The sequence below is a fragment of the Ovis canadensis genome, chromosome 7 (genome assembly GCF_042477335.2).
Source record: "Ovis canadensis isolate MfBH-ARS-UI-01 breed Bighorn chromosome 7, ARS-UI_OviCan_v2, whole genome shotgun sequence".
Lineage (NCBI taxonomy): Eukaryota > Metazoa > Chordata > Mammalia > Artiodactyla > Bovidae > Ovis > Ovis canadensis.
This window is the reverse complement of record NC_091251.1, coordinates 9511358-9536911: the sequence shown is the minus strand read 5'-3', so window position 1 is coordinate 9536911 and position 25554 is coordinate 9511358.

Below are 25554 nucleotides of genomic sequence, written 5' to 3'. Positions count from 1 at the left end.
CTTGGGACATCCCTGTGGGAAAGCCTCGTGGGAAAGCCTCGTGGGAAAGACTCGAGGGAAAACCATAGATCCTTTGTTCCACGCGGCGGACTGCGTGACACTGCTGCTACCGCTCTGGAGGAAAGCGCAAGTGCATGCCCGCATTCGAGACGAGGACTGACTCCCCTGGGGAGACTCCAGAAGTACCCCAAGATCCATGTCAGCACTGGAGAGGAATCCTCAGGTTCCGGCCCCGACACCACACAAGGTCTTAGGCCCCGGCATCGACGGGAGAGGAATCCCGAGACGCCCCCGAGGAACTCGCATGGGGACTGGCCTTTCCTGAGGCCACCAGAGCGGTTCCCTGAGGTCCCCGTCGTAAGTCGAGAGCACCTGCCGCAACTCGAGAAAATCCAGGAGGTTTTGCCCTCCAGGCGCGATGAGGCCCATTTCCGCTGAGGCTTCTCGAGGCCAATCACATCTAACCACTGGAACTTCCAAAGGGTCCTTCACACCATTGCTGCAACTCAAGAAGTTCCCCGACATACCCGTCTCCACTCGAGAGGAAGCACGTGGTGTCCCGCACACATCCAGGGGAGCCCCGTTTCCGCCTCCTAGCTCGAGATGAGGGATCCTTTCCCTGTTTCGTAGGGAAAGAATTCCCGGCGTTCCCGTCGCATCTCAAGAGGAGGCGCTCTCCACAGGAAAGGCGAGAGGAACTCCAGGGTCGTGCCACCATTCCAAGAGTCCCCCAGATGTGTCAGTCCATTCCAGAGGAACCTGTTTTCCCTGCACTGCCTTGACGTTCAAGCCGAGGATCGACTCCCACCACGTGTGCACGTGGGACAGCCCTGTGGGAAAGCCTCGTGGGAAAGCCTCGTGGCAAAGACTCGAGGGAAAACCATAGATCCTTTGATCCACGCGGCGGACTGCGTGACACTGCTGCTACCGCTCTGGAGGAAAGCGCTAGTGCATGCCCGCATTCGAGACGAGGACTGACTCCCCTGGGGCGACTCCAGAAGTACCCCAAGATCCATGTCAGCACTGGAGAGGAATCCTCAGGTTCCGGCCCCGACTCCACACAATGTCTTAGGCCCCGGCATCGACGGGAGAGGAATCCCGAGACGCCCCCGAGGAACTCGCATGGGGACTGGCCTTTCCTGAGGCCACCAGAGCGGTTCCCTGAGGTCCCCGTCGTAAGTCGAGAGCACCTGCCGCAACTCGAGAAAATCCAGGAGGTTTTGCCCTCCAGGCGAGATGAGGCCCATTTCCGCTGAGGCTTCTCGAGGCCAATCACATCTAACCACTGGAACTTCCAAAGGGTCCTTCACACCATTGCTGCAACTCAAGAAGTTCCCCGACATACCCGTCTCCACTGGAGAGAAAGCAGGTGGGTTCCCGCACACATCCAAGGGCGCCCCGTTTCCGCCTCCTAGCTCGAGATGAGGGATCCTTTCCCTGTTTCGTAGGGAAAGAATTCCCGGCGTTCCCGTCGCATCTCAAGAGGAGGCGCTCTCCACAGGAAAGGCGAGAGGAACTCCAGGGTCGTGACACCATTCCAAGAGTCCCCCAGATGTGTCAGTCCATTCCAGAGGAACCTGTTTTCCCTGCACTGCCTTGACGTTCAAGCCGAGGATCGACTCCCACCACGTGTGCACGTGGGACAGCCCTGTGGGAAAGCCTCGTGGGAAAGCCTCGTGGGAAAGACTCGAGGGAAAACCATAGATCATTTGATCCACGCGGAGGACTGCGTGACACTGCTGCTACCGCTCTGGAGGAAAGCGCAAGTGCATGCCCGCATTCGAGACGAGGACTGACTCCCCTGGGGAGACTCCAGAAGTACCCCAAGATCCATGTCAGCACTGGAGAGGAATCCTCAGGTTCCGGCCCCGACTCCACACAAGGTCTTAGGCACCGGAATCGACGGGAAAAGAATCCCGAGAGGCCCCCGAGGAACTCGCATGGGGACTGGCCTTTCCTGAGGCCACCAGAGCGGTTCCCTGAGGTCCCCGTCGTAAGTCGAGAGCACCTGCCGCAACTCGAGAAAATCCAGGAGGTTTTGCCCTCCAGGCGAGATGAGGCCCATTTCCGCTGAGGCTTCTCGAGGCCAATCACGTCTAACCACTGGACCTTCCAAAGGGTCCTTCACACCCTTGCTGCAACTCAAGAAGTTCCCCGACATACCCGTCTCCACTCGAGAGGAAGCACGTGGTGTCCCGCACACATCCAGGGGAGCCCCGTTTCCGCCTCCTAGCTCGAGATGAGGGATCCTTTCCCTGTTTCGTAGGGAAAGAATTCCCGGCGTTCCCGTCGCATCTCAAGAGAAGGCGCTCTCCACAGGAAAGGCGAGAGGAACTCCAGGGTCGTGCCACCATTCCAAGAGTCCCCCAGATGTGTCAGTCCATTCCAGAGGAAACTGTTTTCCCTGCACTGCCTTGACGTTCAAGCCGAGGATCGACTCCCACCACGTGTGCACGTGGGACAGCCCTGTGGGAAAGCCTCGTGGGAAAGCCTCGTGGGAAAGACTTGTGGGAAAACCATAGATCCTTTGATTCACGCGGCGGACTGCGTGACACTGCTGCTACCGCTCTGGAGGAAAGCGCAATGCATGCCCGCATTCGAGACGAGGACTGACTCCCCTGGAGAGACTCCAGACGTACCCCAAGATCCCTGTCAGCACTGGAGAGGAATCCTCAGGTTCCGGCCCCGACTCCACACAAGGACTTAGGCCCCGGCATAGACGGGAGAGGAATCCTGAGACGCCCCCGAGGAACTCGCATGGGGACTGGCCTTTCCTGAGGCCACCAGAGCGGTTCCCTGAGGTCCCCGTCGTAAGTCGAGAGCACCTGCCGCAACTCGAGAAAATCCAGGAGGTTTTGCCCTCCAGGCGAGATGAGGCCCATTTCCGCTGAGGCTTCTCGAGGCCAATCACATCTAACCACTGGAACTTCCAAAGGGTCCTTCACACCCTTGCTGCAACTCAAGAAGTTCCCCGACATACCCGTCTCCAATCGAGAGGAAGCACGTGGGTCCCGCACACATCCAGGGGAGCCCCGTTTCCGCCTCCTAGCTCGAAATGAGGGATCCTTTCCCTGTTTCGTAGGGAAAGAATTCCCGGCGTTCCCGTCGCATCTCAAGAGGAGGCGCTCTCCACAGGAAAGGCGAGAGGAACTCCAGGGTCGTGCCACCATTCCAAGAGTCCCCCAGATGTGTCAGTCCATTCCAGAGGAAACTGTTTTCCCTGCACTGCCTTGACGTTCAAGCCGAGGATCGACTGCCACCACGTGTGCACGTGGGACAGCCCTGTGGGAAAGCCTCGTGGGAAAGCCTCGTGGGAAAGACTCGAGGGAAAACCATAGATCCTTTGATCCACGCTGCGGACTGCGTGACACTGCTGTTACCGCTCTGGAGGAAAGCGCAATGCATGCCCGCATTCGAGACGAGGACTGACTCCCCTGGGGAGACTCCAGACGTACCTCAAGATCCATGTCAGCAATGGAGAGGAATCCTCAGGTTCCGGCCCCGACTCCACACAAGGTCCTAGGCCCGGCATCGACGGGAGAGGAATCCCGAGAGGCCCCCGAGGAACTGGCATGGGGACTGGCCTTTCCTGAGGCCACCAGAGCGGTTCCCTGAGGTCCCCGTCGTAAGTCGAGAGCACCTGCCGCAACTCGAGAAAATCCAGGAGGTTTTGCCCTCCAGGCGAGATGAGGCCCATTTCCGCTGAGGCTTCTCGAGGCCAATCACATCTAACCACTGGAACTTCCAAAGGGTCCTTCACACCCTTGCTGCAACTCAAGAAGTTCCCCGACATACCCGTCTCCACTCGAGAGGAAGCACGTGGGTCCCGCACACATCCAGGGGAGCCCCGTTTCCGCCTACTAGCTCGAGATGAGGGATCCTTTCCCTGTTTCGTAGGGAAAGAATTCCCGGCGTTCCCGTCGCATCTCAAGAGGAGGCGCTCTCCACAGGAAAGGCGAGAGGAACTCCAGGGTCGTGCCACCATTCCAAGAGTCCCCCAGATGTGTCAGTCCATTCCAGAGGAACCTGTTTTCCCTGCACTGCCTTGACGTTCAAGCCGAGGATCGACTCCCACCACGTGTGCACGTGGGACAGCCCTGTGGGAAAGCCTCGTGGGAAAGCCTCGTGGGAAAGACTCGAGGGAAAACCATAGATCCTTTGATCCACGCGGCGGACTGCGTGACACTGCTGCTACCGCTCTGGAGGAAAGCGCAAGTGCATGCCCGCATTCGAGACGAGGACTGACTCCCCTGGGGAGACTCCAGAATTACCCCAAGATCCATGTCAGCACTGGAGAGGAATCCTCAGGTTCCGGCCCCGACTCCACACAAGGTCTTAGGCCCTGGCATCGACGGGAGAGGAATCCCGAGAGGCCCCCGAGGAACTCGCATGGGGACTGGCCTTTCCTGAGGCCACCAGAGCGGGTCCCTGAGGTCCCCGTCGTAAGTCGAGAGCACCTGCCGCAACTCGAGAAAATCCAGGAGGTTTTGCCCTCCAGGCGAGATGAGGCCCATTTCCGCTGAGGCTTCTCGAGGCCCATCACATCTAACCACTGGAACTTCCAAAGGGTCCTTCACACCCTTGCTGCAACTCAAGAAGTTCCCCGACATACCCGTCTGCACTCGAGAGGAAGCACGTGGTGTCCCGCACACATCCAGGGGAGCCCCGTTTCCGCCTCCTATCTCGAGATGAGGGATCCTTTCCCTGTTTCGTAGGGAAAGAATTCCCGGCGTTCCCGTCGCATCTCAAGAGGAGGCGCTCTCCACAGGAAAGGCGAGAGGAACTCCAGGGTCGTGCCACCATTCCAAGAGTCCCCCAGATGTGTCAGTCCATTCCAGAGGAACCAGTTTTCCCTGCACTGCCTTGACGTTCAAGCCGAGGATCGACTCCCACCACGTGTGCACGTGGGACAGCCCTGTGGGAAAGCCTCGTGGGAAAGCCTCGTGGGAAAGACTCGAGGGAAAACCATAGATCCTTTGATCCACACGGCGGACTGCGTGACACTGCTGCTACCGCTCTGGAGGAAAGTGCAAGTGCATGCCCGCATTCGAGACGAGGACTGACTCCGCTGGGGAGACTCCAGAAGTACCCCAAGATCCATGTCAGCACTGGAGAGGAATCCTCAGGTTCCGGCCCCGACTCCACACAAGGTCTTAGGCACCGGCATCGACGGGAGAGGAATCCCGAGAGGCCCCCGAGGAACTCGCATGGGGACTGGCCTTTCCTGAGGCCACCAGAGCGGGTCCCTGAGGTCCCCGTCGTAAGTCGAGAGCACCTGCCGCAACTCGAGAAAATCCAGGAGGTTTTGCCCTCCAGGCGAGATGAGGCCCATTTCCGCTGAGGCTTCTCGAGGCCAATCACGTGTAACAACTGGAACTTCCAAAGGGTCCTTCACACCCTTGCTGCAACTCAAGAAGTTCCCCGACATACCCGTCTCCACTCGAGAGGAAGCACGTGGGGTCCCGCACACATCCAGGGGAGCCCCGTTTCCGCCTCCTAGCTCGAGATGAGGGATCCTTTCCCTGTTTCGTAGGGAAAGAATTCCCGGCGTTCCCGTCGCATCTCAAGAGGAGGCGCTCTCCACAGGAAAGGCGAGAGGAACTGCAGGGTCGTGCCACCATTCCAAGAGTCCCCCAGATGTGTCAGTCCATTCCAGAGGAACCTGTTTTCCCTGCACTGCCTTGACGTTCAAGCCGAGGATCGACTCCCACCACGTGTGCACGTGGGACAGCCCTGTGGGAAAGCCTCGTGGGAAAGCCTCGTGGGAAAGACTCGAGGGAAAACCATAGATCCTTTGATCCACGCGGCGGACTGCGTGACACTGCTGCTACCGCTCTGGAGGAAAGCGCAAGTGCATGCCCGCAATCGAGACGAGGACTGACACCCCTGGGGAGACTCCAGAAGTACCCCAAGATCCATGTCAGCACTGGAGAGGAATCCTCAGGTTCTGGCCCCGACTCCACACAAGGTCTTAGGCCCCGGCATCGACGGGAGAGGAATCCCGAGAGGCCCCCGAGGAACTCGCATGGGGACTGGCCTTTCCTGAGGCCACCAGAGCGGGTCCCTGAGGTCCCCGTCGTAAGTCGAGAGCACCTGCCGCAACTCGAGAAAATCCAGGAGGTTTTGCCCTCCAGGCGAGATGAGGCCCATTTCCGCTGAGGCTTCTCGAGGCCAATCACATCTAACCACTGGAACTTCCAAAGGGTCCTTCACACCCTTGCTGCAACTCAAGAAGTTCCCCGACATACTCGACTGCACTCGAGAGGAAGCACGTGGTGTCCCGCATACATCCAGGGGAGCCCCGTTTCCGCCTCCTAGCTCGAGATGAGGGATCCTTTCCCTGTTTCGTAGGGAAAGAATTCCCGGCGTTCCCGTCGCATCGCAAGAGGAGGCGCTCTCCACAGGAAAGGCGAGAGGAACTCCAGGGTCATGCCACCATTCCAAGAGTCCCCCAGATGTGTCAGTCCATTCCAGAGGAACCTGTTTTCCCTGCACTGCCTTGACGTTCAAGCCGAGGATCGACTCCCACCACGTGTGCACGTGGGACAGCCCTGTGGGAAAGCCTCGTGGGAAAGCCTCGTGGGAAAGACTCGAGGGAAAACCATAGATCCTTTGATCCACGCGGCGGACTGCGTGACACTGCTGCTACCGCTCTGGAGGAAAGCGCAAGTGCATGCCCGCATTCGACACGAGGACTGACTCCCCTGGGGAGACTCCAGGAGTACCCCAAGATCCATGTCAGCACTGGAGATGAATCCTCAGGTTCCGGCCCCGACTCCACACAAGGTCTTAGGCCCCGGCATCGACGGGAGAGGAATCCCGAGAGGCCCCCGAGGAACTCGCATGGGGACTGGCCTTTCCTGAGGCCACCAGAGCGGGTCCCTGAGGTCCCCGTCGTAAGTCGAGAGCACCTGCCGCAACTCGAGAAAATCCAGGAGGTTTTGCCCTCCAGGCGAGATGAGGCCCATTTCCGCTGAGGCTTCTCGAGGCAAATCACATCTAACCACTGGAACTTCCAAAGGGTCCTTCACACCCTTGCTGCAACTCAAGAAGTTCCCCGACATACCCGTCTCCAATCGAGAGGAAGTACGTGGGTCCTGCACACATCCAGGGGAGCCCCGTTTCCGCCTCCTAGCTCGAGATGAGGGATCCTTTCCCTGTTTCGTAGGGAAAGAATTCCCGGCGTTCCCGTCGCATCTCAAGAGGAGGCGCTCTCCACAGGAAAGGCGAGAGGAACTCCATGGTCGTGCCACCATTCCAAGAGTCCCCCAGATGTGTCAGTCCATTCAAGAGGAACCTGTTTTCCCTGCACTGCCTTGACGTTCAAGCCGAGGATCGACTCCCACCACGTGTGCACGTGGTACAGCCCTGTGGGAAAGCCTCGTGAGAAAGCCTCATGGGAAAGACTCGAGGGAAAACCATAGATCCTTTGATCCACGCGGCAGACTGCGTGACACTGCTGCTACCGCTCTGGAGGAAAGCGCAAGTGCATGCCCGCATTCGAGACGAGGACTGACTCCCCTGGGGAGACTCCAGAAGTACCCCAAGATCCATGTCAGCACTGGAGAGGAATCCTCAGGTTCCGGCCCCGACTCCACACAAGGTCTTAGGCCCCGGCATCGACGGGAGAGGAATCCCGAGAGGCCCCCGAGGAACTCGCATGGGGACTGGCCTTTCCTGAGGCCACCAGAGCGGGTCCATGAGGTCCCCGTCGTAAGTCGAGAGCACCTACCGTAACTCGACAAAATCCAGGCGGTTTTGCCTCCAGGCGAGATGAGGCCCATTTCCGCTGAGGCTTCTCGATGCCAATCACATGTAACGACTGGAACTTCCAAAGGGTCCTTCACACCCTTGCTGCAACTCAAGAAGTTCCCCGACATACCCGTCTCCACTCTAGCGGAAGCACGTGGTGTCCCACACACATCCAGGGGAGCCCCGTTTCGACCTCCTAGCTCGAGATGAGGGATCCTTTCCCTGTTTCGTAGGGAAAGAATTCCCGGCGTTCCCGTCGCATCTCAAGAGGAGGCGCTCTCCACAGGAAAGGCGAGAGGAACTGCAGGGTCGAGACACCATTCCAAGAGTCCCCCAGATGTGTCAGTCCATTCCAGAGGAAACTGTTTTCCCTGCACTGCCTTGACGTTCAAGCCGAGGATCGACTCCCACCACGTGTGCACGTGGGACAGCCCTGTGGGAAAGCCTCGTGGGAAATCCTCGTGGGAAAGACTCGAGGGAAAACCATAGATCCTTTGATCCACGCGGCGGACTGCGTGACACTGCTGCTACCGCTCTGGAGGAAAGTGCTAGTGCATGCCCGCATTCGAGACGAGGACTGACTCCCCTGGGGCGACTCCAGGAGTACCCCAAGATCCATGTCAGCACTGGAGAGGAATCCTCAGGTTCCGGCCCCGACTCCACACAATGTCTTAGGCCCCGGCATCGACGGGAGAGGAATCCCGAGACGCTCCCGAGGAACTCGCATGGGGACTGGCCTTTCCTGAGGCCACCAGAGCGGTTCCCTGAGGTCCCCGTCGTAATTCCAGAGCACCTGCCGCAACTCGAGAAAATCCAGGAGGTTTTGCCCTTCAGGCGAGATGAGGCCCATTTCCGCTGAGGCTTCTCGAGGCCAATCACATCTAACCACTGGAACTTCCAAAGGGTCCTTCACACCATTGCTGCAACTCAAGAAGTTCCCCGACATACCCGTCTCCACTGGAGAGAAAGCAGGTGGGGTCCCGCACACATCCAAGGGCGCCCCGTTTCCGCCTCCTAGCTCGAGATGAGGGATCCTTTCCCTGTTTCGTAGGGAAAGAATTCCCGGCGTTCCCGTCGCATCTCAAGAGGAGGCGCTCTCCACAGGAAAGGCGAGAGGAACTCCAGGGTCGTGCCACCATTCCAAGAGTCCCCCAGATGTGTCAGTCCATTCCAGAGGAACCTGTTTTCCCTGCACTGCCTTGACGTTCAAGCCGAGGATCGACTCCCACCACGTGTGCACGTGGGACAGCCCTGTGGGAAAGCCTCGTGGGAAAGCCTCGTGGGAAAGACTCGAGGGAAAACCATAGATCCTTTGATCCACGCGGAGGACTGCGTGACACTGCTGCTACCGCTCTGGAGGAAAGCGCAAGTGCATGCCCGCATTCGACACGAGGACTGACTCCCCTGGGGAGACTCCAGAAGTACCCCAAGATCCATGTCAGCACTGGAGAGGAATCCTCAGGTTCCGGCCCCGACTCCACACAAGGTCTTAGGCCCCGGCATCGACGGGAGAGGAATCCCGAGAGGCCCCCGAGGAACTCGCATGGGGACTGGCCTTTCCTGAGGCCACCAGAGCGGTTCCCTGAGGTCCCCGTCGTAAGTCGAGAGCACCTGCCGCAACTCGAGAAAATCCAGGAGGTTTTGCCCTCCAGGCGAGATGAGGCCCATTTCCGCTGAGGCTTCTCGAGGCCAATCACATCTAACCACTGGAACTTCCAAAGGGTCCTTCACACCCTTGCTGCAACTCAAGAAGTTCTCCGACATACCCGTCTCCACTCGAGAGGAAGCACGTGGTGTCCCGCACACATCCAGGGGAGCCCCGTTTCCGCCTCCTAGCTCGAGATGAGGGATCCTTTCCCTGTTTCGTAGGGAAAGAATTCCCGGCGTTCCCGTCGCATCTCAAGAGGAGGCGCTCTCCACAGGAAAGGCGAGAGGAACTCCAGGGTCGAGACACCATTCCAAGAGTCCCCCAGATGTGTCAGTCCATTCCAGAGGAACCTGTTTTCCCTGCACTGCCTTGACGTTCAAGCCGAGGATCGACTCCCACCACTTGTACACGTGGGACAGCCCTGTGGGAAAGCCTCGTGGGAAAGCCTCGTGGGAAAGACTCGAGGGAAAACCATAGATCCTTTGATCCACGCGGCGGACTGCGTGACACTGCTGCTACCGCTCTGGAGGAAAGCGAAAGTGCATGCCCGCATTCGAGACGAGGACTGACTCCCCTGGGGAGACTCCAGAAGTACCCCAAGATCCATGTCAGCACTGGAGAGGAATCCTCAGGTTCCGGCCCCGAATCCACACAAGGTCTTAGGCCCCGGCATCGACGGGAGAGGAATCCCGAGACGCCCCCGAGGAACTCGCATGGGGACTGGCCTTTCCTGAGGCCACCAGAGCGGGTCCCTGAGGTCCCCGTCGTAAGTCGAGAGCACCTGCCGCAACTCGAGAAAATCCAGGAGGTTTTGCCCTCCAGGCGAGATGAGGCCCATTTCCGCTGAGGCTTCTCGAGGCTAATCACGTCTAACCACTGGAACTTCCAAAGGGTCCTTCACACCCTTGCTGCAACTCAAGAAGTTCCCCGACATACCCGTCTCCACTCGAGAGGAAGCACGTGGGTCCCGCACACATCCAGGGGAGCCCCGTTTCCGCCTCCTAGCTCGAGATGAGGGATCCTTTCCCTGTTTCGTAGGGAAAGAATTCCCGGCGTTCCCGTCGCATCTCAAGAGGAGGTGCTCTCCACAGGAAAGGGGAGAGGAACTCCAGGGTCGTGCCACCATTCCAAGAGTCCCCCAGATGTGTCAGTCCATTCCAGAGGAACCTGTTTTCCTGCACTGCCTTGACGTTCAAGCCGAGGATCGACTCCCAACACGTGTGCACGTGGGACAGCCCTGTGGGAAAGCCTCGTGGGAAAGCCTCGTGGGAAAGACTCGAGGGAAAACCATAGATCCTTTGATCCACGCGGCGGACTGCGTGACACTGCTGCTACCGCTCTGGAGGAAAGCGCAAGTGCATGCCCGCATTCGAGACGAGGACTGACTCCCATGGGGAGACTCCAGAAGTACCCCAAGATCCATGTCAGCACTGGAGAGGAATCCTCAGGTTCCGGCCCCGACTCCACACAAGGTCTTACGCCCCCGCATCGACGGAAGAGGAATCCCGAGACGCCCCGGAGGAACTCGCATGGGGACTGGCCTTTCCTGAGGCCACCAGAGCGGGTCCCTGAGGTCCCCGTCGTAAGTCGAGAGCACCTGCCGCAACTCGAGAAAATCCAGGAGGTTTTGCCCTCCAGGCGAGATGAGGCCCATTTCCGCTGAGGCTTCTCGAGGCCAATCACGTCTAATCACTGGAACTTCCAAAGGGTCCTTCACACCCTTGCTGCAACTCAAGAAGTTCCCCGACATACCCGTCTCCACTCGAGAGGAAGCACGTGGGGTCCCGCACACATCCAGGGGAGCCCCGTTTCCGCCTCCTATCTCGAGATGAGGGATCCTTTCCCTGTTTCGTAGGGAAAGAATTCCCGGCGTTCCCGTCGCATCTCAAGAGGAGGCTCTCTCCACAGGAAAGGCGAGAGGAACTCCAGGGTCGTGCCACCATTCCAAGAGTCCCCCAGATGTGTCAGTCCATTCCAGAGGAACCTGTTTTCCCTGCACTGCCTTGACTTTCAAGCCGAGGATCGACTCCCACCACGTGTGCACGTGGGACAGCCCAGTGGGAAAGCCTCGTGGGAAAGCCTCGTGGGTAAGACTCGAGGGAAAACCATAGATCCTTTGATCCACGCGGCGGACTGCGTGACACTGCTGCTACCGCTCTGGAGGAAAGTGCAATGCATGCCCGCATTCGAGACGAGGACTGACTCCCCTCGGGAGACTCCAGACGTACCCCAAGATCCCTGTCAGCACTGGAGAGGAATCCTCAGGTTCCGGCCCCGACTCCACACAAGGTCTTAGGCCCCGGCATCGACGGGAGAGGAATCCCGAGACGCCCCGGAGGAACTCGCATGGGGACTGGCCTTTCCTGAGGCCGACAGAGCGGGTCCCTGAGGTCCCCGTCGTAAGTCGAGAGCACCTGCCGCAACTCGAGAAAATCCAGGAGGTTTTGTCCTCCAGGCGAGATGAGGCCCATTTCCGCTGAGGCTTCTCGAGGCCAATCACATCTAACCACTGGAACTTTCAAAGGGTCCTTCACACCATTGCTGCAACTCAAGAAGTTCCCCGACATACCCGTCTCCACTCGAGAGGAAGCACGTGGGGTCCCGCACACATCCAGGGGAGCCCCGTTTCCGCCTCCTAGCTCGAGATGAGGGATCCTTTCCCTGTTTCGTAGGGAAAGAATTCCCGGCGTTCCCGTCGCATCTCAAGAGGAGGCGCTCTCCACAGGAAAGGCGAGAGGAACTCCAGGGTCGTGACACCATTCCAAGAGTCCCCCAGATGTGTCAGTCCATTCCAGAGGAACCTGTTTTCCCTGCACTTCCTTGACGTTCAAGCCGAGGATCGACTCCCACCACGTGTGCACGTGGGACAGCCCTGTGGGAAAGCCTCGTGGGAAAGCCTCGTGGGAAAGACTCGAGGGAAAACCATAGATCCTTTGATCCACGCGGCGGACTGCGTGACACTGCTGCTACCGCTCTGGAGGAAAGCGCAAGTGCATGCCCGCATTCGAGACGAGGACTGACTCCCCTGGGGACACTCCAGAAGTACCCCAAGATCCATGTCAGCACTGGAGAGGAATCCTCATGTTCCGGCCCCGACTCCACACAAGGTCTTAGGCCCCGGCATCGACGGGAGAGGAATCCCCAGAGGCCCCCGAGGAACTCGCATGGGGACTGGCCTTTCCTGAGGCCACCAGAGCGGGTCCCTGAGGTCCCCGTCGTAAGTCGAGAGCACCTGTCGCAACTCTAGAAAATCCAGGAGGTTTTGCCCTCCAGGCGAGATGAGGCCCATTTCCGCTGAGGCTTCTCGAGGCTAATCACGTCTAACCACTGGAACTTCCAAAGGGTCCTTCACACCATTGCTGCAACTCAAGAAGTTCCCTGACATACCCGTCTCCACTCGAGAGGAAGCACGTGGTGTCCCGCACACATCCAGGGGAGCCCCGTTTCCGCCTCCTAGCTCGAGATGAGGGATCCTTTCCCTGTTTCGTAGGGAAAGAATTCCCGGCGTTCCCGTCGCATCTCAAGAGGAGGCGCTCTCCACAGGAAAGGCGAGAGGAACTCCAGGGTCGTGCCACCATTCCAAGAGTCCCCCAGATGTGTCAGTCCATTCCAGAGGAACCTGTTTTCCCTGCACTGCCTTGACGTTCAAGCCGAGGATCGACTCCCACCACGTGTGCACGTGGGACAGCCCTGTGGGAAAGCCTCGTGGGAAAGCCTCGTGGGAAAGACACGAAGGAAAACCATAGATCCTTTGATCCACGCGGCGGACTGCGTGACACTGCTGCAACCGCACTGGAGGAAAGCGCAAGTGCATGCCCGCATTCGAGACGAGGACTGACTCCCCTGGGGAGACTCCAGAAGTACCCCAAGATCCATGTCAGCACTGGAGAGGAATCCTCAGGTTCCGGCCCCGACTCCACACAAGGTCTTAGGCACCGGAATCGACGGGAAAAGAATCCCGAGAGGCCCCCGAGGAACTCGCATGGGGACTGGCCTTTCCTGAGGCCACCAGAGCGGGTCCCTGAGGTCCCCGTCGTAAGTCGAGAGCACCTGCCGCAACTCGAGAAAATCCAGGAGGTTTTGCCCTCCAGGCGAGATGAGGCCCATTTCCGCTGAGGCTTCTCGAGGCCAATCACGTCTAACCACTGGACCTTCCAAAGGGTCCTTCACACCCTTGCTGCAACTCAAGAAGTTCCCCGACATACCCGTCTCCACTCGAGAGGAAGCACGTGGTGTCCCGCACACATCCAGGGGAGCCCCGCTTCCGCCTCCTAGCTCGAGATGAGGGATCCTTTCCCTGTTTCGTAGGGAAAGAATTCCCGGCGTTCCCGTCGCATCTCAAGAGGAGGCGCTCTCCACAGGAAAGGCGAGAGGAACTCCAGGGTCGTGCCACCATTCCAAGAGTCCCCCAGATGTGTCAGTCCATTCCAGAGGAACCTGTTTTCCCTGCACTGCCTTGACGTTCAAGCCGAGGATCGACTCCCACCACGTGTGCACGTGGGACAGCCCTGTGGGAAAGCCTCGTGGGAAAGCCTCGTGGGAAAGACACGAAGGAAAACCATAGATCCTTTGATCCACGCGGCGGACTGCGTGACACTGCTGCAACCGCTCTGGAGGAAAGCGCAAGTGCATGCCCGCATTCGAGACGAGGACTGACTCCCCTGGGGAGACTCCAGAAGTACCCCAAGATCCATGTCAGCACTGGAGAGGAATCCTCAGGTTCCGGCCCCGACTCCACACAAGGTCTTAGGCACCGGAATCGACGGGAAAAGAATCCCGAGAGGCCCCCGAGGAACTCGCATGGGGACTGGCCTTTCCTGAGGCCACCAGAGCGGGTCCCTGAGGTCCCCGTCGTAAGTCGAGAGCACCTGCCGCAACTCGAGAAAATCCAGGAGGTTTTGCCCTCCAGGCGAGATGAGGCCCATTTCCGCTGAGGCTTCTCGAGGCCAATCACGTCTAACCACTGGACCTTCCAAAGGGTCCTTCACACCCTTGCTGCAACTCAAGAAGTTCCCCGACATACCCGTCTCCACTCGAGAGGAAGCACGTGGTGTCCCGCACACATCCAGGGGAGCCCCGTTTCCGCCTCCTAGCTCGAGATGAGGGATCCTTTCCCTGTTTCGTAGGGAAAGAATTCCCGGCGTTCCCGTCGCATCTCAAGAGAAGGTGCTCTCCACAGGAAAGGCGAGAGGAACTCCAGGGTCGTGCCACCATTCCAAGAGTCCCCCAGATGTGTCAGTCCATTCCAGAGGAAACTGTTTTCCCTGCACTGCCTTGACGTTCAAGCCGAGGATCGACTCCCACCACGTGTGCACGTGGGACAGCCCTGTGGGAAAGCCTCGTGGGAAAGCCTCGTGGGAAAGACTTGAGGGAAAACCATAGATCCTTTGATTCACGCGGAGGACTGCGTGACACTGCTGCTACCGCTCTGGAGGAAAGCGCAATGCATGCCCGCATTCGAGACGAGGACTGACTCCCCTGGAGAGACTCCAGACGTACCCCAAGATCCCTGTCAGCACTGGAGAGGAATCCTCAGGTTCCGGCCCCGACTCCACACAAGGTCTTAGGCCCCGGCATAGACGGGAGAGGAATCCTGAGACGCCCCCGAGGAACTCGCATGGGGACTGGCCTTTCCTGAGGCCACCAGAGCGGTTCCCTGAGGTCCCCGTCGTAAGTCGAGAGCACCTGCCGCAACTCGAGAAAATCCAGGAGGTTTTGCCCTCCAGGCGAGATGAGGCCCATTTCCGCTGAGGCTTCTCGAGGCCAATCACATCTAACCACTGGAACTTCCAAAGGGTCCTTCACACCCTTGCTGCAACTCAAGAAGTTCCCCGACATACCCGTCTCCAATCGAGAGGAAGCACGTGGGTCCCGCACACATCCAGGGGAGCCCCGTTTCCGCCTCCTAGCTCGAGATGAGGGATCCTTTCCCTGTTTCGTAGGGAAAGAATTCCCGGCGTTCCCGTCGCATCTCAAGAGGAGGCGCTCTCCACAGGAAAGGCGAGAGGAACTCCAGGGTCGTGCCACCATTCCAAGAGTCCCCCAGATGTGTCAGTCCATTCCAGAGGAAACTGTTTTCCCTGCACTGCCTTGACGTTCAAGCCGAGGATCGACTGCCACCACGTGTGCACGTGGGACAGCCCTGTGGGAAAGCCTCGTGGGAAAGCCTCGTGGGAAAGACTCGAGGGAAAACCATAGATCCTTTGATCCACGCTGCGGACTGCGTGACACTGCTGTTACCGCTCTGGAGGAAAGCGCAATGCATGCCCGCATTCGAGACGAGGACTGACTCCCCTGGGGAGACTCCAGACGTACCTCAAGATCCATGTCAGCACTGGAGAGGAATCCTCAGGTTCCGGCCCCGACTCCACACAAGGTCTTAGGCCCGGCATCGACGGGAGAGGAATCCCGAGAGGCCCCCGAGGAACTGGCATGGGGACTGGCCTTTCCTTAGGCCACCAGAGCGGTTCCCTGAGGTCCCCGTCGTAAGTCGAGAGCACCTGCCGCAACTCGAGAAAATCCAGGAGGTTTTGCCCTCCAGGCGCGATGAGGCCCATTTCCGCTGAGGCTTCTCGAGGCCAATCACATCTAACCACTGGAACTTCCAAAGGGTCCTTCACACCCTTGCTGCAACTCAAGAAGTTCCCCGACATACCCGTCTCCACTCGAGAGGAAGCACGTGGGGTCCCGCACACATCCAGGGGAGCCCCGTTTCCGCCTCCTATCTCGAGATGAGGGATCCTTTCCCTGTTTCTTAGGGAAAGAATTCCCGGCGTTCCCGTCGCATCTCAAGAGGAGGCTCTCTCCACAGGAAAGGCGAGAGGAACTCCAGGGTCGTGCCACCATTCCAAGAGTCCCCCAGATGTGTCAGTCCATTCCAGAGGAACCTGTTTTCCCTGCACTGCCGTGACGTTCAAGCCGAGGATCGACTCCCACCACGTGTGCACGTGGGACAGCCCTGTGGGAAAGCCTCGTGGGAAAGCCTCGTGGGTAAGACTCGAGGGAAAACCATAGATCCTTTGATCCACGCGGCGGACTGCGTGACACTGCTGCTACCGCTCTGGAGGAAAGTGCAATGCATGCCCGCATTCGAGACGAGGACTGACTCCCCTCGGGAGACTCCAGACGTACCCCAAGATCCCTGTCAGCACTGGAGAGGAATCCTCAGGTTCCGGCCCCGACTCCACACAAGGTCTTAGGCCCCGGCATCGACGGGAGAGGAATCCCGAGACGCCCCGGAGGAACTCGCATGGGGACTGGCCTTTCCTGAGGCCAACAGAGCGGGTCCCTGAGGTCCCCGTCGTAAGTCAAGAGCACCTGCCGCAACTCGAGAAAATCCAGGAGGTTTTGTCCTCCAGGCGAGATGAGGCCCATTTCCGCTGAGGCTTCTCGAGGCCAATCACATCTAACCACTGGAACTTTCAAAGGGTCCTTCACACCATTGCTTCAACTCAAGAAGTTCCCCGACATACCCGTCTCCACTCGAGAGGAAGCACGTGGGGTCCCGCACACATCCAGGGGAGCCCCGTTTCCGCCTCCTAGCTCGAGATGAGGGATCCTTTCCCTGTTTCGTAGGGAAAGAATTCCCGGCGTTCCCGTCGCATCTCAAGAGGAGGCGCTCTCCACAGGAAAGGCGAGAGGAACTCCAGGGTCGTGACACCATTCCAAGAGTCCCCCAGATGTGTCAGTCCATTCCAGAGGAACCTGTTTTCCCTGCACTTCCTTGACGTTCAAGCCGAGGATCGACTCCCACCACGTGTGCACGTGGGACAGCCCTGTGGGAAAGCCTCGTGGGAAAGCCTCGTGGGAAAGACTCGAGGGAAAACCATAGATCCTTTGATCCACGCGGCGGACTGCGTGACACTGCTGCTACCGCTCTGGAGGAAAGCGCAAGTGCATGCCCGCATTCGAGACGAGGACTGACTCCCCTGGGGACACTCCAGAAGTACCCCAAGATCCATGTCAGCACTGGAGAGGAATCCTCATGTTCCGGCCCCGACTCCACACAAGGTCTTAGGCCCCGGCATCGACGGGAGAGGAATCCCCAGAGGCCCCCGAGGAACTCGCATGGGGACTGGCCTTTCCTGAGGCCACCAGAGCGGGTCCCTGAGGTCCCCGTCGTAAGTCGAGAGCACCTGCCGCAACTCGAGAAAATCCAGGAGGTTTTGCCCTCCAGGCGAGATGAGGCCCATTTCCGCTGAGGCTTCTCGAGGCCAATCACGTCTAACCACTGGACCTTCCAAAGGGTCCTTCACACCCTTGCTGCAACTCAAGAAGTTCCCCGACATACCCGTCTCCACTCGAGAGGAAGCACGTGGTGTCCCGCACACATCCAGGGGAGCCCCGTTTCCGCCTCCTAGCTCGAGATGAGGGATCCTTTCCCTGTTTCGTAGGGAAAGAATTCCCGGCGTTCCCGTCGCATCTCAAGAGAAGGCGCTCTCCACAGGAAAGGCGAGAGGAACTCCAGGGTCGTGCCACCATTCCAAGAGTCCCCCAGATGTGTCAGTCCATTCCAGAGGAAACTGTTTTCCCTGCACTGCCTTGACGTTCAAGCCGAGGATCGACTCCCACCACGTGTGCACGTGGGACAGCCCTGTGGGAAAGCCTCGTGGGAAAGCCTCGTGGGAAAGACTTGAGGGAAAACCATAGATCCTTTGATTCACGCGGCGGACTGCGTGACACTGCTGCTACCGCTCTGGAGGAAAGCGCAATGCATGCCCGCATTCGAGACGAGGACTGACTCCCCTGGAGAGACTCCAGACGTACCCCAAGATCCCTGTCAGCACTGGAGAGGAATCCTCAGGTTCCGGCCCCGACTCCACACAAGGTCTTAGGCCCCGGCATAGACGGGAGAGGAATCCTGAGACGCCCCCGAGGAACTCGCATGGGGACTGGCCTTTCCTGAGGCCACCAGAGCGGTTCCCTGAGGTCCCCGTCGTAAGTCGAGAGCACCTGCCGCAACTCGAGAAAATCCAGGAGGTTTTGCCCTCCAGGCGAGATGAGGCCCATTTCCGCTGAGGCTTCTCGAGGCCAATCACATCTAACCACTGGAACTTCCAAAGGGTCCTTCACACCCTTGCTGCAACTCAAGAAGTTCCCCGACATACCCGTCTCCAATCGAGAGGAAGCACGTGGGTCCCGCACACATCCAGGGGAGCCCCGTTTCCGCCTCCTAGCTCGAGATGAGGGATCCTTTCCCTGTTTCGTAGGGAAAGAATTCCCGGCGTTCCCGTCGCATCTCAAGAGGAGGCGCTCACAACAGGAAAGGCGAGAGGAACTCCAGGGTCGTGCCACCATTCCAAGAGTCCCCCAGATGTGTCAGTCCATTCCAGAGGAAACTGTTTTCCCTGCACTGCCTTGACGTTCAAGCCGAGGATCGACTGCCACCACGTGTGCACGTGGGACAGCCCTGTGGGAAAGCCTCGTGGGAAAGCCTCGTGGGAAAGACTCGAGGGAAAACCATAGATCCTTTGATCCACGCTGCGGACTGCGTGACACTGCTGTTACCGCTCTGGAGGAAAGCGCAATGCATGCCCGCATTCGAGAGGAGGACTGACTCCCCTGGGGAGACTCCAGACGTACCTCAAGATCCATGTCAGCACTGGAGAGGAATCCTCAGGTTCCGGCCCCGACTCCACACAAGGTCTTAGGCCGGGCATCGACGGGAGAGGAATCCCGAGAGGCCCCCGAGGAACTGGCATGGGGACTGGCCTTTCCTGAGGCCACCAGAGCGGTTCCCTGAGGTCCCCGTCGTAAGTCGAGAGCACCTGCCGCAACTCGAGAAAATCCAGGAGGTTTTGCCCTCCAGGCGCGATGAGGCCCATTTCCGCTGAGGCTTCTCGAGGCCAATCACATCTAACCACTGGAACTTCCAAAGGGTCCTTCACACCATTGCTGCAACTCAAGAAGTTCCCCGACATACCCGTCTCCACTCGAGATGAAGCACGTCGGGTCCCGCACACATCCAGGGGAGCCCCGTTTCCGCCTCCTAGCTCGAGATGAGGGATCCTTTCCCTGTTTCGTAGGGAAAGAATTCCCGGCGTTCCCGTCGCATCTCAAGAGGAGGCGCTCTCCACAGGAAAGGCGAGAGGAACTCCAGGGTCGTGACACCATTCCAAGAGTCCCCCAGATGTGTCAGTCCATTCCAGAGGAACCTGTTTTCCCTGCACTTCCTTGACGTTCAAGCCGAGGATCGACTCCCACCACGTGTGCACGTGGGACAGCCCTGTGGGAAAGCCTCGTGGGAAAGCCTCGTGGGAAAGACTCGAGGGAAAACCATAGATCCTTTGATCCACGCGGCGGACTGCGTGACACTGCTGCTACCGCTCTGGAGGAAAGCGCAAGTGCATGCCCGCATTCGAGACGAGGACTGACTCCCCTGGGGACACTCCAGAAGTACCCCAAGATCCATGTCAGCACTGGAGAGGAATCCTCATGTTCCGGGCCCGACTCCACACAAGGTCTTAGGCCCCGGCATCGACGGGAGAGGAATCCCCAGAGGCCCCCGAGGAACTCGCATGGGGACTGGCCTTTCCTGAGGCCACCAGAGCGGGTCCCTGAGGTCCCCGTCGTAAGTCGAGAGCACCTGTCGCAACTCTAGAAAATCCAGGAGGTTTTGCCCTCCAGGCGAGATGAGGCCCATTTCCGCTGAGGCTTCTCGAGGCTAATCACGTCTAACCACTGGAACTTCCAAAGGGTCCTTCACACCATTGCTGCAACTCAAGAAGTTCCCTGACATACCCGTCTCCACTCGAGAGGAAGCACGTGGTGTCCCGCACACATCCAGGGGAGCCCCGCTTCCGCCTCCTAGCTCGAGATGAGGGATCCTTTCCCTGTTTCGTAGGGAAAGAATTCCCGGCGTTCCCGTCGCATCTCAAGAGGAGGCGCTCTCCACAGGAAAGGCGAGAGGAACTCCAGGGTCGTGCCACCATTCCAAGAGTCCCCCAGATGTGTCAGTCCATTCCAGAGGAACCTGTTTTCCCTGCACTGCCTTGACGTTCAAGCCGAGGATCGACTCCCACCACGTGTGCACGTGGGACAGCCCTGTGGGAAAGCCTCGTGGGAAAGCCTCGTGGGAAAGACACGAAGGAAAACCATAGATCCTTTGATCCACGCGGCGGACTGCGTGACACTGCTGCAACCGCTCTGGAGGAAAGCGCAAGTGCATGCCCGCATTCGAGACGAGGACTGACTCCCCTGGGGAGACTCCAGAAGTACCCCAAGATCCATGTCAGCACTGGAGAGGAATCCTCAGGTTTCGGCCCCGACTCCACACAAGGTCTTAGGCACCGGAATCGACGGGAAAAGAATCCCGAGAGGCCCCCGAGGAACTCGCATGGGGACTGGCCTTTCCTGAGGCCACCAGAGCGGGTCCCTGAGGTCCCCGTCGTAAGTCGAGAGCACCTGCCGCAACTCGAGAAAATCCAGGAGGTTTTGCCCTCCAGGCGAGATGAGGCCCATTTCCGCTGAGGCTTCTCGAGGCCAATCACGTCTAACCACTGGACCTTCCAAAGGGTCCTTCACACCCTTGCTGCAACTCAAGAAGTTCCCCGACATACCCGTCTCCACTCGAGAGGAAGCACGTGGTGTCCCGCACACATCCAGGGGAGCCCCGCTTCCGCCTCCTAGCTCGAGATGAGGGATCCTTTCCCTGTTTCGTAGGGAAAGAATTCCCGGCGTTCCCGTCGCATCTCAAGAGGAGGCGCTCTCCACAGGAAAGGCGAGAGGAACTCCAGGGTCGTGCCACCATTCCAAGAGTCCCCCAGATGTGTCAGTCCATTCCAGAGGAACCTGTTTTCCCTGCACTGCCTTGACGTTCAAGCCGAGGATCGACTCCCACCACGTGTGCACGTGGGACAGCCCTGTGGGAAAGCCTCGTGGGAAAGCCTCGTGGGAAAGACACGAAGGAAAACCATAGATCCTTTGATCCACGCGGCGGACTGCGTGACACTGCTGCAACCGCTCTGGAGGAAAGCGCAAGTGCATGCCCGCATTCGAGACGAGGACTGACTCCCCTGGGGAGACTCCAGAAGTACCCCAAGATCCATGTCAGCACTGGAGAGGAATCCTCAGGTTCCGGCCCCGACTCCACACAAGGTCTTAGGCACCGGAATCGACGGGAAAAGAATCCCGAGAGGCCCCCGAGGAACTCGCATGGGGACTGGCCTTTCCTGAGGCCACCAGAGCGGGTCCCTGAGGTCCCCGTCGTAAGTCGAGAGCACCTGCCGCAACTCGAGAAAATCCAGGAGGTTTTGCCCTCCAGGCGAGATGAGGCCCATTTCCGCTGAGGCTTCTCGAGGCCAATCACGTCTAACCACTGGACCTTCCAAAGGGTCCTTCACACCCTTGCTGCAACTCAAGAAGTTCCCCGACATACCCGTCTCCACTCGAGAGGAAGCACGTGGTGTCCCGCACACATCCAGGGGAGCCCCGTTTCCGCCTCCTAGCTCGAGATGAGGGATCCTTTCCCTGTTTCGTAGGGAAAGAATTCCCGGCGTTCCCGTCGCATCTCAAGAGAAGGCGCTCTCCACAGGAAAGGCGAGAGGAACTCCAGGGTCGTGCCACCATTCCAAGAGTCCCCCAGATGTGTCAGTCCATTCCAGAGGAAACTGTTTTCCCTGCACTGCCTTGACGTTCAAGCCGAGGATCGACTCCCACCACGTGTGCACGTGGGACAGCCCTGTGGGAAAGCCTCGTGGGAAAGCCTCGTGGGAAAGACTTGAGGGAAAACCATAGATCCTTTGATTCACGCGGCGGACTGCGTGACACTGCTGCTACCGCTCTGGAGGAAAGCGCAATGCATGCCCGCATTCGAGACGAGGACTGACTCCCCTGGAGAGACTCCAGACGTACCCCAAGATCCCTGTCAGCACTGGAGAGGAATCCTCAGGTTCCGGCCCCGACTCCACACAAGGTCTTAGGCCCCGGCATAGACGGGAGAGGAATCCTGAGACGCCCCCGAGGAACTCGCATGGGGACTGGCCTTTCCTGAGGCCACCAGAGCGGTTCCCTGAGGTCCCCGTCGTAAGTCGAGAGCACCTGCCGCAACTCGAGAAAATCCAGGAGGTTTTGCCCTCCAGGCGAGATGAGGCCCATTTCCGCTGAGGCTTCTCGAGGCCAATCACATCTAACCACTGGAACTTCCAAAGGGTCCTTCACACCCTTGCTGCAACTCAAGAAGTTCCCCGACATACCCGTCTCCAATCGAGAGGAAGCACGTGGGTCCCGCACACATCCAGGGGAGCCCCGTTTCCGCCTCCTAGCTCGAGATGAGGGATCCTTTCCCTGTTTCGTAGGGAAAGAATTCCCGGCGTTCCCGTCGCATCTCAAGAGGAGGCGCTCTCCACAGGAAAGGCGAGAGGAACTCCAGGGTCGTGCCACCATTCCAAGAGTCCCCCAGATGTGTCAGTCCATTCCAGAGGAAACTGTTTTCCCTGCACTGCCTTGACGTTCAAGCCGAGGATCGACTGCCACCACGTGTGCACGTGGGACAGCCCTGTGGGAAAGCCTCGTGGGAAAGCCTCGTGGGAAAGACTCGAGGGAAAACCATAGATCCTTTGATCCACGCTGCGGACTGCGTGACACTGCTGTTACCGCTCTGGAGGAAAGCGCAATGCATGCCCGCATTCGAGACGAGGACTGACTCCCCTGGGGAGACTCCAGACGTACCTCAAGATCCATGTCAGCACTGGAGAGGAATCCTCAGGTTCCGGCCCCGACTCCACACAAGGTCTTAGGCCCGGCATCGACGGGAGAGGAATCCCGAGAGGCCCCCGAGGAACTGGCATGGGGACTGGCCTTTCCTGAGGCCACCAGAGCGGTTCCCTGAGGTCCCCGTCGTAAGTCGAGAGCACCTGCCGCAACTCGAGAAAATCCAGGAGGTTTTGCCCTCCAGGCGCGATGAGGCCCTTTTCCGCTGAGGCTTCTCGAGGCCAATCACATCTAACCACTGGAACTTCCAAAGGGTCCTTCACACCATTGCTGCAACTCAAGAAGTTCCCCGACATACCCGTCTCCACTCGAGAGGAAGCACGTGGTGTCCCGCACACATCCAGGGGAGCCGCGTTTCCGCCTCCTAGCTCGAGATGAGGGATCCTTTCCCTGTTTCATAGGGAAAGAATTCCCAGCGTTCCCGTCGCATCTCAAGAGAAGGCGCTCTCCACAGGAAAGGCGAGAGGAACTCCAGGGTCGTGCCACCATTCCAAGAGTCCCCCAGATGTGTCAGTCCATTCCAGAGGAAACTGTTTTACCTGCACTGCCTTGACGTTCAAGCCGAGGATCGACTCCCACCACGTGTGCACGTGGGACAGCCCTGTGGGAAAGCCTCGTGGGAAAGCCTCGTGGGAAAGACTTGAGGGAAAACCATAGATACTTTGATTCACGCGGCGGACTGCGTGACACTGCTGCTACCGCTCTGGAGGAAAGCGCAATGCATGCCCGCATTCGAGACGAGGACTGACTCCCCTGGGGAGACTCCAGACGTACCTCAAGATCCATGTCAGCACTGGAGAGGAATCCTCAGGTTCCGGCCCCGACTCCACACAAGGTCTTAGGCCCGGCATCGACGGGAGAGGAATCCCGAGAGGCCCCCGAGGAACTGGCATGGGGACTGGCCTTTCCTGAGGCCACCAGAGCGGTTCCCTGAGGTCCCCGTCGTAAGTCGAGAGCACCTGCCGCAACTCGAGAAAATCCAGGAGGTTTTGCCCTCCAGGCGCGATGAGGCCCATTTCCGCTGAGGCTTCTCGAGGCCAATCACATCTAACCACTGGAACTTCCAAAGGGTCCTTCACACCATTGCTGCAACTCAAGAAGTTCCCCGACATACCCGTCTCCACTCGAGAGGAAGCACGTGGTGTCCCGCACACATCCAGGGGAGCCGCGTTTCCGCCTCCTAGCTCGAGATGAGGGATCCTTTCCCTGTTTCATAGGGAAAGAATTCCCAGCGTTCCCGTCGCATCTCAAGAGAAGGCGCTCTCCACAGGAAAGGCGAGAGGAACTCCAGGGTCGTGCCACCATTCCAAGAGTCCCCCAGATGTGTCAGTCCATTCCAGAGGAAACTGTTTTACCTGCACTGCCTTGACGTTCAAGCCGAGGATCGACTCCCACCACGTGTGCACGTGGGACAGCCCTGTGGGAAAGCCTCGTGGGAAAGCCTCGTGGGAAAGACTTGAGGGAAAACCATAGATACTTTGATTCACGCGGCGGACTGCGTGACACTGCTGCTACCGCTCTGGAGGAAAGCGCAATGCATGCCCGCATTCGAGACGAGGACTGACTCCCCTGGAGAGACTCCAGACGTACCCCAAGATCCCTGTCAGCACTGGAGAGGAATCCTCAGGTTCCGGCCCCGACTCCACACAAGGTCTTAGGCCCCGGCATAGACGGGAGAGGAATCCTGAGACGCCCCTGAGGAACTCGCATGGGGACTGGCCTTTCCTGAGGCCACCAGAGCGGTTCCCTGAGGTCCCCGTCGTAAGTCGAGAGCACCTGCCGCAACTCGAGAAAATCCAGGAGGTTTTGCCCTCCAGGCGAGATGAGGCCCATTTCCGCTGAGGCTTCTCGAGGCCAATCACATCTAACCACTGGAACTTCCAAAGGGTCCTTCACACCCTTGCTGCAACTCAAGAAGTTCCCCGACATACCCGTCTCCACTCGAGAGGAAGCACGTGGGTCCCGCACACATCCAGGGGAGCCCCGTTTCCGCCTCCTAGCTCGAGATGAGGGATCCTTTCCCTGTTTCGTAGGGAAAGAATTCCCGGCGTTCCCGTCGCATCTCAAGAGGAGGCGCTCTCCACAGGAAAGGCGAGAGGAACTCCAGGGTCGTGCCACCATTCCAAGAGTCCCCCAGATGTGTCAGTCCATTCCAGAGGAACCTGTTTTCCCTGCACTGCCTTGACGTTCAAGCCGAGGATCGACTCCCACCACGTGTGCACGTGGGACAGCCCTGTGGGAAAGCCTCGTGGGAAAGCCTCGTGGGAAAGACTCGAGGGAAAACCATAGATCCTTTGATCCACGCGGCGGACTGCGTGACACTGCTGCTACCGCTCTGGAGGAAAGCGCAAGTGCATGCCCGCATTCGAGACGAGGACTGACTCCCCTGGGGAGACTCCAGAATTACCCCAAGATCCATGTCAGCACTGGAGAGGAATCCTCAG